The sequence below is a fragment of the Cynocephalus volans genome, chromosome 6, assembly GCF_027409185.1.
Source record: "Cynocephalus volans isolate mCynVol1 chromosome 6, mCynVol1.pri, whole genome shotgun sequence".
In the NCBI taxonomy this organism is placed as follows: domain Eukaryota; kingdom Metazoa; phylum Chordata; class Mammalia; order Dermoptera; family Cynocephalidae; genus Cynocephalus; species Cynocephalus volans.
This window is the reverse complement of record NC_084465.1, coordinates 24,863,758-24,878,167: the sequence shown is the minus strand read 5'-3', so window position 1 is coordinate 24,878,167 and position 14,410 is coordinate 24,863,758. Positions and strand designations below refer to the sequence as shown.

Genomic DNA, 14,410 nt, shown 5'->3' with positions numbered 1-14,410 from the left:
CAGCCTCGCCAGCATTTATCGTTCATAGTCTTTTGGATTTTAGCCATCCTAACTGGGGTTAGATGGTATCTCAATGTGGTTTTGATTTGCATTTCCCGGATGCTGAGTGATGTTGAGCATTTTTTCATATGTCTGTTGGCCATTTGCATATCTTCCTTAGAGAAATGCCTACTTAGCTCTTTTGCCCATTTTTTAATTGGGTTGCTTGTTTTCTTCTTGTAAAGTTGTTTGAGTTCCTTATATATTCTGGATATTAATCCTTTGTCAGATGTATATTTTGCAAATATTTTCTCCCACTCTGTTGGTTGTCTTTTAACTCTTTTAATTGTTTCTTTTGCTGTGCAGAAGCTTTTTAGTTTGATATAATCCCATTTGTTTATTTTTCCTTTGGTTGCCCGTGCTTTTGGGGTCGTATTCATGAAGTCTGTGCCCAGTCCTATTTCCTGAAGTGTTTCCCCTATGTTTTCTTTAAGAAGTTTTATTGTCTCAGGGTGTATATTTAAATCCTTAATCCATTTTGAGTTGATTTTAGTATACGGTGAGAGGTATGGATCTAGTTTCATTCTCCTGCATATCGATATCCAGTTATCCCAGCACCACTTGCTGAAGAGGCAGTCCCTTCCCCAGTGAATAGGCTTGGTGCCTTTGTCAAAGATCAGATGGCAGTAAGTGTGTGGGTTGATTTCTGGATTCTCTATTCTATTCCATTGGTCAGTGTGTCTGTTTTTATGCCAGTACCATACTGTTTTGGTTATTATAGCTTTGTAGTATAGCTTAAAGTCAGGTAGTGTTATGCCTCCAGCTTTATTTTTTTTGCTGAGCATTGCTTTGGCTATTCGTGGTCTTTTATTGTTCCATATAAATGTCTGAATAGTTTTTTCCATTTCTGAGAAAAATGTCTTTGGAATTTTGATGGGGATTGCATTGAATTTGTATATCACTTTGGGTAGTATGGACATTTTCACTATGTTGATTCTTCCAATCCAAGAGCATGGAATATCTTTCCATCTTCTTGTATCCTCTCTAATTTCTCTCAGCAGTGGTTTGTAGTTCTCATTATAGAGATTTTTCACCTCCTTGGTTAACTCAATTCCTAAGTATTTTATTTTTTTGGTGGCTATTGTAAATGGGCAGGCTTTCTTGATTTCTCGTTCTGCATGTTCACTATTGGAGAAAAGAAATGCTACTGATTTTTGTGTGTTGATTTTGTATCCTGCTACTGTGCTGAAATCATTTATCAATTCCAAGAGTTTTTCTGTAGAGGTTTTAGGCTGTTCGATATATAGGATCATGTCATCTGCAAACAGGGACAGTTTGACTTCATCTTTTCCAATCTGGATGCCCTTTATTTCCTTCTCTTCTCTGATTGCTCTGGCTAGTACTTCCAACACTATGTTGAATAGGAGTGGTGAGAGTGGGCATCCTTGTCTAGTGCCTGTTCTTAAAGGAAAAGCTTTCAGCTTTTCCCCATTCAGGATGATATTGGCAGTGGGTTTCTCATATATGGCTTTAATTATGTTGAGATACTTTCCCTCTATACCTAACTTATAGAGGGTCTTTGTCATGAATGAGTGCTGAACTTTATCAAATGCTTTTTCAGCATCTATAGAGATGATCATATGGTCCTTGTGTTTGAGTTTATTAATATGGTGTATCACATTTATTGATTTGCGTATGTTGAACCAACCTTGCATCCCTGGGATGAATCCCACTTGATCGTGATGAATAATTTTTTGTATGTGTTGCTGTATTCTGTTTGCTAGTATTTTAGTGAGGATTTTTGCATCTATATTCATCAAGGATATCGGCCTGTAGTTTTCTTTTTTGGTTATATCTTTACCTGGTTTTGGTATCAGGATGATGTTTGCTTCATAGAATGAGTTTGGGAGATTTGCGTCCATTTCAATCTTTTGGAATAGTTTGTAAAGAATCGGTGTCAATTCCTCTTTGAATGTTTGGTAAAATTCTGCTGTGAATCCATCTGGTCCTGGGCTTTTCTTTGTTGGGAGCCTTCTGATAACAGCTTCAATCTCCTTTATTGTTATTGGTCTGTTCAGATTTTCTACGTCTTCACGGCTCAGTTTTGGGAGCTTGTGTGTGTCCAGAAATTTATCCATTTCCTCCAGATTTTCAAATTTGTTGGCGTACAGTTGTTTATAGTAGTCTCGAATGATTCCTTGTATTTCAGATGAATCAGTTGTAATATCGCCTTTTTCATTTCTAATTTTTGTTATTTGAGTCTTCTCTCTTCTTTTTTTTGTTAGCCATGCTAATGGTTTGTCAATTTTATTTATCTTTTCAAAAAACCAACTTTTTGATTCGTTGATCTTTTGAATTGTTTTTTGGTTTTCAATTTCATTCAGTTCTGCTCTGATCTTAATGATTTCTTTCCGTCTGCTAACTTTAGGATTGGATTGTTCTTGTTTTTCTAGTTCTTTAAGGTGAAGTGTTAGGTTGTTCACTTGCCATCTTTCCATTCTTCTGAAGTGAGCATTTAATGCAATAAATTTTCCCCTCAATACTGCTTTTGCAGTATCCCACAGGTTTTGGTATGATGTATCATTGTTTTCATTAGTTTCAATAAACTTTTTGATTTCCTGCTTGATTTCTTCTTGGACCCATATGTCATTAAGTAGAATGCTGTTTAATTTCCATGTGTTTGTATAGTTTCCAGAGTTTTGTTTGTTATTAATTTCTAGTTTTAATCCATTGTGGTCTGAGAAGATACATGGGATAATTCCAATTTTTTTGAATTTATTGAGACTTGATTTGTGACCTAATATGTGATCTATCCTGGAGAATGATCCATGTGCTGATGAGAAGAATGAATATTCTGAGGTTGTTGGGTGGAATGTTCTGTAGATATCTGCCAATTCCAATTGGTCTAGAGTCTTGTTTAGATCTTGTGTTTCTCTACTGATTCTTTGCCTAGATGATCTGTCTAATATTGACAGTGGAGTGTTCAGGTCCCCTGCTATTATGGTATTAGTGTCTAGGAAATAGAAATTTTTACTTCTTCCGTAGTCCCATGGTTCTTTTACTTAAGGATTTCATAATGGTTCAATATAAGCTTTCCTGTTCATTCTCAAGCTCCTTCAAGAGAGGAAACAAAACTCTTTTGTAGGGAGAGAAAGTTGGTGGGAATAGAATCCTTGTTGCCCTAATATTGCTGAATGTGTGTGTTATATGAATGTGGTAGCAGATAGCTTCACTGTAGGCTACTAACTTCATTCATCAGTAGTTCCTAAGCTTGAGCAATCAGTAGCCAATCATTACTTTTCAATTTTTTGTTACATGATATGGGATAAAAGCAGCTGTTTTAAAAGATTTCATATTCTTAAGGGCATATTTGCTTATCTACAGTGTGTGAATATGACTATAATAAGTTTCATGGTTCTACAGCTTCTCTTTCCACTAATTTCTCAGTTTCTTTTGGCCAGCCATCCTTGTTCATTTAGCAGCATCTGAACTACAATCCATTTTGCCTTCCATGCACAGAATTGGTGCTGGTTATATGTAGTCCTGTCCCTTAGGTCTATTTCCCTGTTAGCTGTTGCTTTGTTTTGGCTTTCTAATAGCAATTTCAAGCAGTGCTTTTCTCTCTTCAGAATTGACACAATTTTCAAATTTAATGTCAAATCACTTTCAGGCACCAAGTTCATTGTACCTTATAGCAATGAAGCCTGCGTATCCTTAGTACCAACACAAAGAGATACTCTTTCATAATTTCCTACTGTGAAAATAAAGCCTATTTCTGTCAATACTTCACTAGGTAGAGAATCAGCAGAATATACTTTTAGAACCTCCCTGGAGGGGAACTGTTGTCTTTCCTTGAATCTTCAGTCAGTTGATGATAGATACTATTGGAAATAGGGGAAATACCACAGTTTTCCTGAGTAGTAGAATATGTTTGATTTAATCTGTTATGACTTAAACCCATACATAGTTGTGAGGAGTTCATTTATATTAATTTTGTTAGACCATGCATTTGAGAGTTATAAATAGATTTTCTTGTGTTTTCTCCATATTCTATATAGAGTAGCTATAACCAAGAACAGTAATTTTTGAGGATTATTTAAAAAACCAAAACAAAACAAAATATTTTAAAGTAAATATTTTCAGCTGTGTGAGCTGCAAGTAGGCCAAAAAAACCAGACAGTTTGTTCTTGAAGCTAACCTAATGGGAGAAATCAGGACAGGGAGGTATCTCAAGTTGAAACAGAGCCATTTTTTAAATTTTGGTAGCTGGCTTCTATTTTTCTTCTTTTTTTGAATGGTTACAACGTATGATTTTGTATGCCACAGACTTTCATTTAATTCCGTAAAAGATTAGTATAGCAAGAGTTTAAGTAGCCTTAATAGAAGTTAGTAAAAATGGAGTTGTGTGTGTGTGTGTGTGTGTGTGTGTGTCAGCATCAAAACAATACCTTCACCCTAAGATTCTCCTCTGTCTGCTCTTATATAACAGAAAATGGAAAATACTCCTGATATTGAGAATTACTGGTCTGCAAGATTATTATATTTTAAAAGTTTGTTAACAGGTTTAACTTCGCTTTTGAAACTTTGTAGATTCCAACAATCTGTTTTTGGGAAAGGAACCCCCTGGTGACAGTTCAAGTATATATACTTTCAGTATTTGTCAGTGAGGCATATAGATCTTCACTTTCATTATTAGAAATCATTCTACTCTTGGAGAGAGGCCTTACTGCTATTCATTCTCAATAGTAGCTTGTTTTTGTTGTGTTTGTATGTTTCACAGAATTTTCATTACGTTAAATGACTTTTTCAGTTAACCAAGTGTTTTTTAGATTCTTTTTTTTTTTTTTTTTTTTGCAGTTATCATCATCATTGTGCCTGTTATCAGGACAATGATGGTTGACTACCAGCTGTATACCCAAAAAATGGTTTTTTGCTTTCTCCAGTCTCCAGAACATGGATTCTGAGTTGATGATGAACTTTTTTGTTTTTTTTGTTTTAGTTGATTGTACATATCTGTGGGTTAGAGTTGAACATCAATACCTGTGTGCAGTATGTGATGCACAAATCAGGATAATTAGTAGATAATTAGTATATTCAAGATTATACAATGTAATTATTTTTCATGGCCCTTTAAGAAAACCTCCCTTGGGGCCAAGCCCGTGGCGCACTCGGGAGAGTGCAGCGCTGGGAGCGCAGCGATGCTCCCGCCGCGGGTTCGGATCCTATATAGGAATGGCCGGTGCACTCACTGGCTGAGTGCCGGTCACGAAAAAGACAAAAAAAAAAAAGAAAACCCTTACTCACCTCCCTCCCCCTTTCCCTCCCCCTTTCCCACCTCTGGTAACCTCAATTCTGTTCTCTCGTTTTGAAAGTTCAAGGTATTATTGCTATTGTTTTATCTTACTTTCTTTTTCTTTTTTTTTTAAATTTGTTTATTTTTAGCTACCACTTCTAAGTGAGGACATGTGGTATTTCTCTTTCTCTGCCTGGTTTATTTCACTTAACATTATTTTCTCTAAATTCATCCATGTTGCTGCAGATGACAGGATTTCATTCTTTTTTATGGCGGAATAGTATTCCATTGTGTAAATAAACTGTATTTTCCTTATCCAGTCATCCAGTGATAGACATTTAGGTTGGTTCCAATTTTTGTCTATTGTAAATACAGTTGCAATAAATATGGAAGTGCAGGTATCCCTTTGACATGATGATTGCCAATCCTTTGGGTATATATATCCAGCAGTGGAATTGCTGGATCATATGGTAGTTCTATCTGTAGTTGTTTAAGGAACCTCCATACTGTTTTCTATAAAGCTGCACTAATTTACAGTTACACCAACAATGTAGGAGGGTTCCCCTTTCTCCACATCCTCATCAGCATTTGTTATTCTCTGTCTTTTTGACAGTAGCCAGTCTCACTGGAGTGACATGATATATCCGTGTGGTTTTGATTTGCATTTCCCTGATGCTGAATGATGTTGAGCATTTTTTCATGTGTCTCTTGGCCTTTGTATATCTTTCTTTGAGAAATGCCTATTCAGCTCCTTTGCCCATTTTTTAATCGGGTTATTTGTTTTGTTACTGTTAGGTTATTTGAGTTCCTTGTATATTCTGGATGTTAATCCTTTTTCAGATGCATAGTTCGCATATATTTTCTCCCACTCTGTTGGTTGGTTTTTTCCTCTGTTAATTGTTTCTTTAGCTGTGCAGAAGCTTCTTAGTTTGATATAATCCCATTTGTTTATTTTTTCCTTTTGTTGCCTGTGCTTTTGGGGTCATATTTCATAAAATCTTTGCCCAGTCCTCCTTCCCCTGAAGTGTTCTCCCTATGTTTTCTGTTAGGAGTTTTATAGTTTCAGGTCTTATATATGTCTTTAATCCATTTTAAGTTGATTTTGGTATATGGTGAGAGGTACAGGTCTAGTTTCATTCTTATACATAAACGATTTTCCCAGCACCATTTATTGAAGAGGCAGTCTTTTCCCCAAAGTATGTTCTTGATGCCTTTGTCAAAGATCACTTGCTTGTGAGTATGTAGGTTGATTTCTGGGTTCTCTATTCTGTTCCATTCCCCCAAGTGTCTCTTGTTATGCTAATACCATGCTGTTTTGGTTACTATAGCTTTTTAGTATAATTTGAAGTCGGGTAGTGTTATGCCTCTGGCTCCCCCCCCCCAGGATTGCTTTGGCTATTTTGGGTCTTTTGTTGATCCATATGAATGTTAGAACTGTTTTTTCTATTTCCGTGAAGAATGTCATTGGCATTATGATGGGGACTGTGTTGAATCTGTAGATCACTTTGGGGAATATGGACATTTACACAATGTTAATTCTTCCCATCCACAAGCATGGAATGTTTTTCCATTTTTTTGTGTCCTCTTTAATTTCTTTCAACAGTGATTTGTAGTTCTCATTGTAAAGATCTTTTATTACCTCCTTGGTTAAATTGATTCCTAGGTATTTTATTTTTTTGGTGACTATTGTAAATGGACTTGCTTTTTGATTTCTTTTAATGCTAGTTCATTGTTGGAGTATAAAAATGCTACTGATTTGTACATGTTGATTTTGTATCCTGCGAATTTTTTACTGAAATCATTTAGCAACTCTAGCTTTTTTTTTTATAGAGTCTTTAAGCTTTTCTATGTATAGGATCATGTCTACTGCGAACAGGAACAATTTGACTTCACCTTTTCCAATCTGGATGCTCTTTATATCTTTCTGTTGCCTGATTGCTCTGGTGAGTACTTCCAGTACTATGTTAAATAAGAGTGGTGAGAGTGGGCATCGTTGTCTTGTTCCTGTTCTTGGATGATATCCCATTCAGGATGATATTGGCAGTGGGTTTGTCATATGTGACTTTTATTGCTTTGAGATACTTTCCTTCTATACCTAATTTGCTCAGTCTTGATCATGAAGGAATGTGTGGTTTGTCAAATGCTTTTTCTCTGTCTTTTGAGATAATCGTAGGTTTTTATTTTTGGTTTTGTTGATATGGTTTATCACATTTATTGACAGGTGTATGTTGAATCGTCTTTACATCCCTAGGATGAATCCCTTTTGATCATGGTAATTTTTTTGATGTGTTACTGTATTCCATTTGCTAATATTTTATTGAGGATTTTCTGTCTGTGTTTATCAAAGATATTGGCTTGTAGTTTTCTTTTCTTCTATTTTTGTCTGGTTTTGGTATCAGGGTTATGGTGGCCTCATAGAATGAGTCTGGGAGAATGACCTCTTTCCATTTTTGGAATAGTTTGAGGAATATTGGTATTAATTCCTCTTTAAAGGTTTGGTAGAATTCAGCAGTAAAGCCATCTGGTCCTGGGCTCTTCTTTGTTGGGAGACTGCTGATTACTGCTTCAGTTTCATTGCTCATTATTGTTCTGTTCAGGTTTCCTGTTCCCTTGGTAGATTGTATGTGTCCAGAAATTTATCCATTTTCTCCAGGTTTTCAAATTTGTTGGCATCTAGTAGTCTGTAATAGTCTCTAATGATTTTTTGTGTTTCTGTGGTAGTGGTTGCAATGTCTCCTTTTTCATTTCTGATTTTTGATACCTGGGTCTTCTCTCTTCTTTCTTTAGTTAGCATAGCTAATGGTTTGTCTATTTTGTTTATCTTCTCAAAAAAAACAACTTTTTTGTTCATTGATCTTTGATATCTTTTTTTCTATCTCTCTCTTTTTTTTTTTTTATGGCAAATGACACAGGCCTGTATCTCTATTTTTTTTAGTTCTGCTCTGATCTTAATTATTTCTTTTTGCCTACTAATTTTGGGATTTGATTGTTCTTGTTTTTCTAGTTCTTTGAGGTGTAGCATTATGTTGTTTATTTGAAATCTTTCTATTCTTTTGATGGAAGCATTTATTGCAATAAACTTCCCTCTTAGTACTGCTTTTGCAGTGTCCCACAGGTTTTGGTATCATGTGTCTTTGTTTTCATTAGTTTAAAGAAATTTTTGATTTCCTGTTTAATTTTTGGGGGGGACCCATAGGTCATTCAGGAGCATGTTGTTTAATTTCCATGAGTTTGTATATTTTCCAGAGTTTTGCTTGTTATTGATTTCTAGTTCTAATCCTTTGTGGTATGAAAAAATACTTGAAAGGATTTTAATTTTAAAAAATTTTTTGAGACTTAATTTATGACCTAACAGGTGGTTGATTCTGGAGAATGTTTCATGTGCTGATGAGAAGAATGTATATTCTGTAGTTGTTGGATGAAATGTTCTGTAGATATCTGCCAAGTCCATTTGATCTAAAGTGTGGTTTAAATCCTGTGTTTCTCTGTTGATTTGTTGACTAGATGGTCTATCCAGTGTTGAGAATAGGTGTTCAGGTCCCCAGATATTATTGTATTTGGGCCTGTTTCTTTCTTTAGGTCTAACAGTGTTTGCTTTATATGTCTGGGTTCTCTGGTGTTGGGTGCATACATATATATATTTATGATTGTTATGTCTTCTTGTTGGATAGATCCCTTTATCAATATATAATGGCCTTCTTTGTCTCTTTTTATGTTTTAAAGCCTGTTTTATCCGATAGAAGAATAGCTACTCCTGCTCCTTTTTGATTTCCATTTGCGTGGTATATTTTTTTCCATCCCTTCACTATTAGTCTGTGTGTGTCTTTATGGGTGAGGTGAGTCTCTTGTAGACAGCATATAGCTGGATCTAGCTTTTTAATCCAGTCAGCCAATCTATGTCTTTTTTAGTGGGAAATTTAATCAATTTATATTTAGGGTTTTTATTGAAAGGTATTGTCTTCTGATATTTTATTGATTTTCAGTTGGATGTTTTAAATATCTTTTGTTCCTTTTTTTTCTTTCATTGTTTGTCTTTGGTATTTGTTGGTTTTTGGAGGTGGTAAGATATAGTTTCTTTCTCTCTCTTTTTTTTTACCAGTGGGTTTTGTTCTTTTTTGTGTATTCAAGGTAGTGATTATCATTTTTTGGATTCCACATATGCAGGGCTCCTTTGAGGATTTCTTGTAGGGCTGGTCCTGTGGTGGTGGACTCCACAGTTTTTGTTTGTCTAGGAAATACACTGTTTCTCCCTCATTTCTGAGGGATAGCCTTGCTGGGTATATTATTCTTAGCCGGCAGGTTTTTTTTCTTTTAGTATTTTGAATGTATTATCCCATTTTCTTCTGGCCTGTAGAGTTTCTATTGAGAAGTCTGCTGTTAGTCTGATGGGGGCTCCTTATAGGTGACTTGATGCTTTTCTCTTGCTGTTTTTAGGATTCTCTTTTTGTCTTTGAGTTTTGCCAGTTTGACTATCATATGTCTCAGAGAGGTCCTTTTTGGATTGAATCTGTTTGGAGATCTTTGAGCCTCCTGAATCTGAAGGTTTGTGTCTCTCCCCGTACCTGGGAAGTTTTCTTCTATTATTTTGTTGAATATGTTTTCAAAGCCTTCTCCTTTTCTCTTCTCCTCTGGAGCACCCATAATTTGGATGTTTGTGTGCTTAAGGTTGTCTGCTATCTCTTTTAGACTTTCTTCATTTTCTAAAATTTCTTTTTTTTTTGTCTGCTTGAGTTGTTTAGCAAAGATTGTCTTCAAGATCAGAAATTCTTTCTTATGTGTGCTGAAGCCTGTTGCTTAAGTTCCTTGTTGTGTTTTTTTATTTGGTTAAATGACTCCTTCAGTTCTAGGAGTTCTACATTCTTTTTTAAAGTATTAATCTCTTTCTAAATTTCCTCCTTCATGTACTGGGTAGTTTTGCTCTATTCATTGTGTTGTCTAACTGAGTCATCTTGTATCTTATTCATTTCCTTAAGATTGTTACTCAGAATTCCTTTTCGTTCATTTCAAGGGTTTCCTGCTCTGTGGGATCCTGTACTTGAGAGTTATTGTATTCCTTTGGTGGACTCATATTTTTATGTTTTTTCATATTTCTAATATCTCTGTGTTGATATCTAGTCATCTGATTGAGCAGTTGCTTTGTCTTTTACTCTGGAGTGGACTTTGAGGAGAGAGACTTCCTCCTGTAGATGTGTTTTATATTGAATAGGTTGTTTTAGTATTGGTTCCATGTAGACACAGTAGTGTAATCTCTGTGTGGGTACTTCGGCCATATTCAATGTTGGAGGCGTGTGGGTGCCTCTGTGGCTTAGGCACTGTTAGTGATTCTTAGCTGAGGTTATTGACCCTCTTTCCCTGGGCTCCACTGGTGACTCTCCTTTGTCAATGAGGTTGAGTGGTCTCTGGGCCTACTGCATGGTGGTGGTGGCTACTGCTGTGGTGGTTAGACATTCTTGTGGCGGAAGTGGCTTTGGTAGTGGTTGTGGTGTACCACCCATGTGGTAGCGGTGTCTGCATCAGTGGCCAGGGCTACGCACAGCTGCTGAAGTCCTCAGGTATACTTCCTGTTGATAAACTTCTAATAAACTTTTTTAAAAATGATATTTTTTTCTTAGGAAAGTCCTGGGAAGGAGGCCTAAATCAATTCTACCATTTTCAGAGAGGATTCTATAATAGAGAAGGAGTGAGAAAAACAAGTGTTCAGCCAGTATAGCACATTTTGTATTAATTATACTTGTGATGAGTTTCCAGGCTACTGGTGTTATTCATTTAACAGATGTGCGTTGATTCCCTACAATATGCCAAGCATTCATCTAGGCACAGGAGATGTATCAGTGAACTAAACAAGATCCCTGCCCAGGAGGTGCTTACATCGTAGCAGGGGGAGACAATAAACAAACATTAAATATGCAAATTATATAGTACATTAGAATTTGATGAATATTATGGAAAAATTAAAAATTAAAATTTAGAAATGAGATTTTCACAAAGACTTGAAGGATGTGAGAGAGCAATCTAAGGAAATAATTTGGTGAAGATAATTTCTGGCAAAGGTAGAGCTATAGCAAAGATCGTAAGGTGGGAGCATATGGCATGGTTTAGGAGAACAGCAAGGAGGCAGTGGTGGTTGGAATATACTTAAGGAGGGTGAGAATAGACCTCTGTGATGTCAGAGAGTTAAGAGCAGGGATTGGGAGAATAGACTGTGAATGGCTTCCTAAGCCATTGTTAGGACTTTGGCTCTTTCTTTGAATGAATAAGGAGTCAATAAGTTAAGGCAGTGTTCAGAGGAATGATGTTATCTGTATTGGGTTTAAATTAGATCACTCTGACTATTGTATTGAAAGAGTACACTAACGGGGAATGAGGATGGTGGTAGAGAGACCTGTGAGGGAGGTTGTAGAAATCTAAGCCAGGAATTATTGTAGCTCAGATCAAAGTAGTAGCAGTAGAATGGTGAGAAGTAAAATAGATCAGATTCTTAATATTTTCAAGGTGGAACTGAGTTTTATGATGGGTTAGATGTAGGGTTTGAAAGAAATGACTCCAAATATTTTGGCCTTATAAAACTAGAAGGGTGGCATTACTATCAACTATAATGAGAGGGCCCTGGATGGAGCTGGTTTGTTGTAGTATGTGGGGACTTCTGACTGGGCTCAGGAGTTTAAGTTTGGATTTGTTCAGTTTGAGATGTCTATGAGACAACTAACTTGAGATGATGAGAGGACAGTTGGACATTTGAATCGAGATTAGGAGAGAGGTCTGTAATATCACTTGTATCTATTAAAATCATAGGTTAGTACATATGAGGGGTCTTCAGAAGGTTAATGGAAAGATTTTCATTGTCTTTTAATTCAATTGTTCATGAACTTTTTGAAGTACCCTTATATTAGTTCCACTTATTTAATCAGATTGTTAAAATAACAGTTCTCTCTCCATTCTTGTATATGTGGAGCCAATAAAACCAACACTTCACCTTAGGAATTAGAAAAGAAGAGCAAATTAAACCCCAAATAAGTAGGAAATAGGAAATTAGTGAAACAGGAAACAAATAATAGCAAAAATTTAAAAAGTGAAAAGTTGGTTCTTTGAAAAGGCAAATAAAATTGATAAACCCCTAGCAAGACTTATCAAGAAGAAAAAGTGAAAACGTAACTTATCAACATCATAAATGAAAAGGGGAAATCACTACAGACCCTACATACGTTAAAAGTGTGATAAGGAGATATTATGAGCAATTTTATCAACAAATTCAGCAATGTGATAAAATGGACAAATTCCTAAAGACACAATTTACCGAAGCTGACATGAGAATAAATAGAAAATCTTAAGGAACGCCATAACTATTACAGAGTTTGAATTTGTAATCAAAAACTTTCCAACAAAGAAAACTCCAGAACTGGACTGCTATATCAGTTAAATTCTATCAATTCATGTAAGGAAGAAAAAAAAACAAAATAGTAATTCTATATAGATTCTCAGAAATCAGAGGAAGACAGAACTTCCTAAATTCTTTTATGAAGCCAACCTAATTCTGATATAAAATTCCAATGAAGACATTACAATCAAAGGAAATTATAAACCAATACTCGTCATGAAAATAGATGCAAAACTCTTAAGAAAACTTTAGCTAATTGAATACAGCAATATATGAAAAGGTTAATGCACCATGACCAAGTGGGAGTTTATTTTAGGAATATACAGTTGAGGGGGCTGGCCAGTTAGCTCACTTGGGAGAACTTTGTGCTGATAACACCAGCATCAAGTGTTCGGATCAACAGGCTAGCTGCCCAGGGTGAGAAAAAAAAAAAAAAGGAATATACAGTTGCTTTAACATTCGAAAATCAATCAGTGTAATTCACCATGTTAATAGAGTGAAGGAGAAAAACCAAACATCATCTCAATAAGTGAAGAAAAGCATCTAACAACATTCAGACGCATTCATGGTAAAATAAGAATTAAGCAAAATAGGAATAATAAGAAACAAAGTTTTGTATTACCTCATTTCCGGATTCTATATAAAGCCATGGTAATCAAAGCAGTATAGTACTGGCTCAAGGATAGACAAATATATCAATAGAACAAAACAGAGTCAAGAAATAGACCCACATATGTGCAGTCAATTGATTTTTTACCAGAGTTCCAAGTCCAATGAGGAAAAGAAAGTCTTTTTAACAAATGATGCTGAGTAACTGGATATCTCAACTTCTGTCTCACTCTTTGCACAAAAGTTAATTTAAGATGGATTACAGATCTAAATATAAAACCTGGAACAATAAAGCTTTAAGAAGAAAACAGATTATCTTTGCAACCTTGGGATAGGCAGAGATTTCTTGGACATGACACAAAAGGCACTAATCATAAAAGAAAAACTTGATAAAATGGACTTCAACAAAATTAAAATTTCTACTCATTAAAGGATTTCTGCTCATTAGAAAAATAGACAAGCCACAGACTAAACAATATTTGCAGTTGACATACCTGACAGAGAACTGATACCCAGAATATAAAAATCATCCATATTTTTTTAACTCTTCCTGTTATTCCCATTCTTACTAACTATTGCTTAGATCGATACCTCTGGAATATTTGTCCAATTTCTGACTTTCAAAGGACTGTTAATCAGGGCTTATAGATATTAGTTGATTAATATTTGAGGTTTTAAAGGTTGTAAACATAGACATGAAATATATCCTGAGGAATCAGTGGTATCAACTGCTCAAGCCTTCAGAAGTACCAAGTAACTTTGGTGAGATTCTACTCGTTTGTCTACTCTTTTTCTTTTCTTTAACTTGCCTCTTTTGTAGCGTCCTCATTTGAGATAAATTTAAATAATTCTCCTAAATTTTTATTTTTTACAAGTTTGTTAAATTGCAGTAGTGTTAGATCATTGTTCAGTTACATTGTCTGTTTTAAACTAACTTTATCTGGCTAGCCTGAGAATCTAGTCAACACTTACAACATTATCTCCATTAAAAAACCAGGCTTTGAGTTTTAACAATATAATTATGCATGATTGTGAAATTTTAATCTAAGTTGTAATTTAGGAATGGCCTGTACATGCTTTCACTGCACTCAGGGCACTAGTCTATCCATATATGATGGATTTCCAAATGAGTAATTTTCTTTTTTTTTCAGTTG

The 14,410-nt window shown here is 35.4% G+C and overlaps 1 protein-coding gene across 22 annotated transcripts in view; it reads left to right on the top strand.

Annotated features, from left to right (window-relative positions):
• Positions 1 to 14,410, top strand: part of MKLN1 (muskelin 1) — a 335,447-nt gene that overhangs the window by 312,393 nt on the left and 8,644 nt on the right. The window lies entirely within an intron of this gene.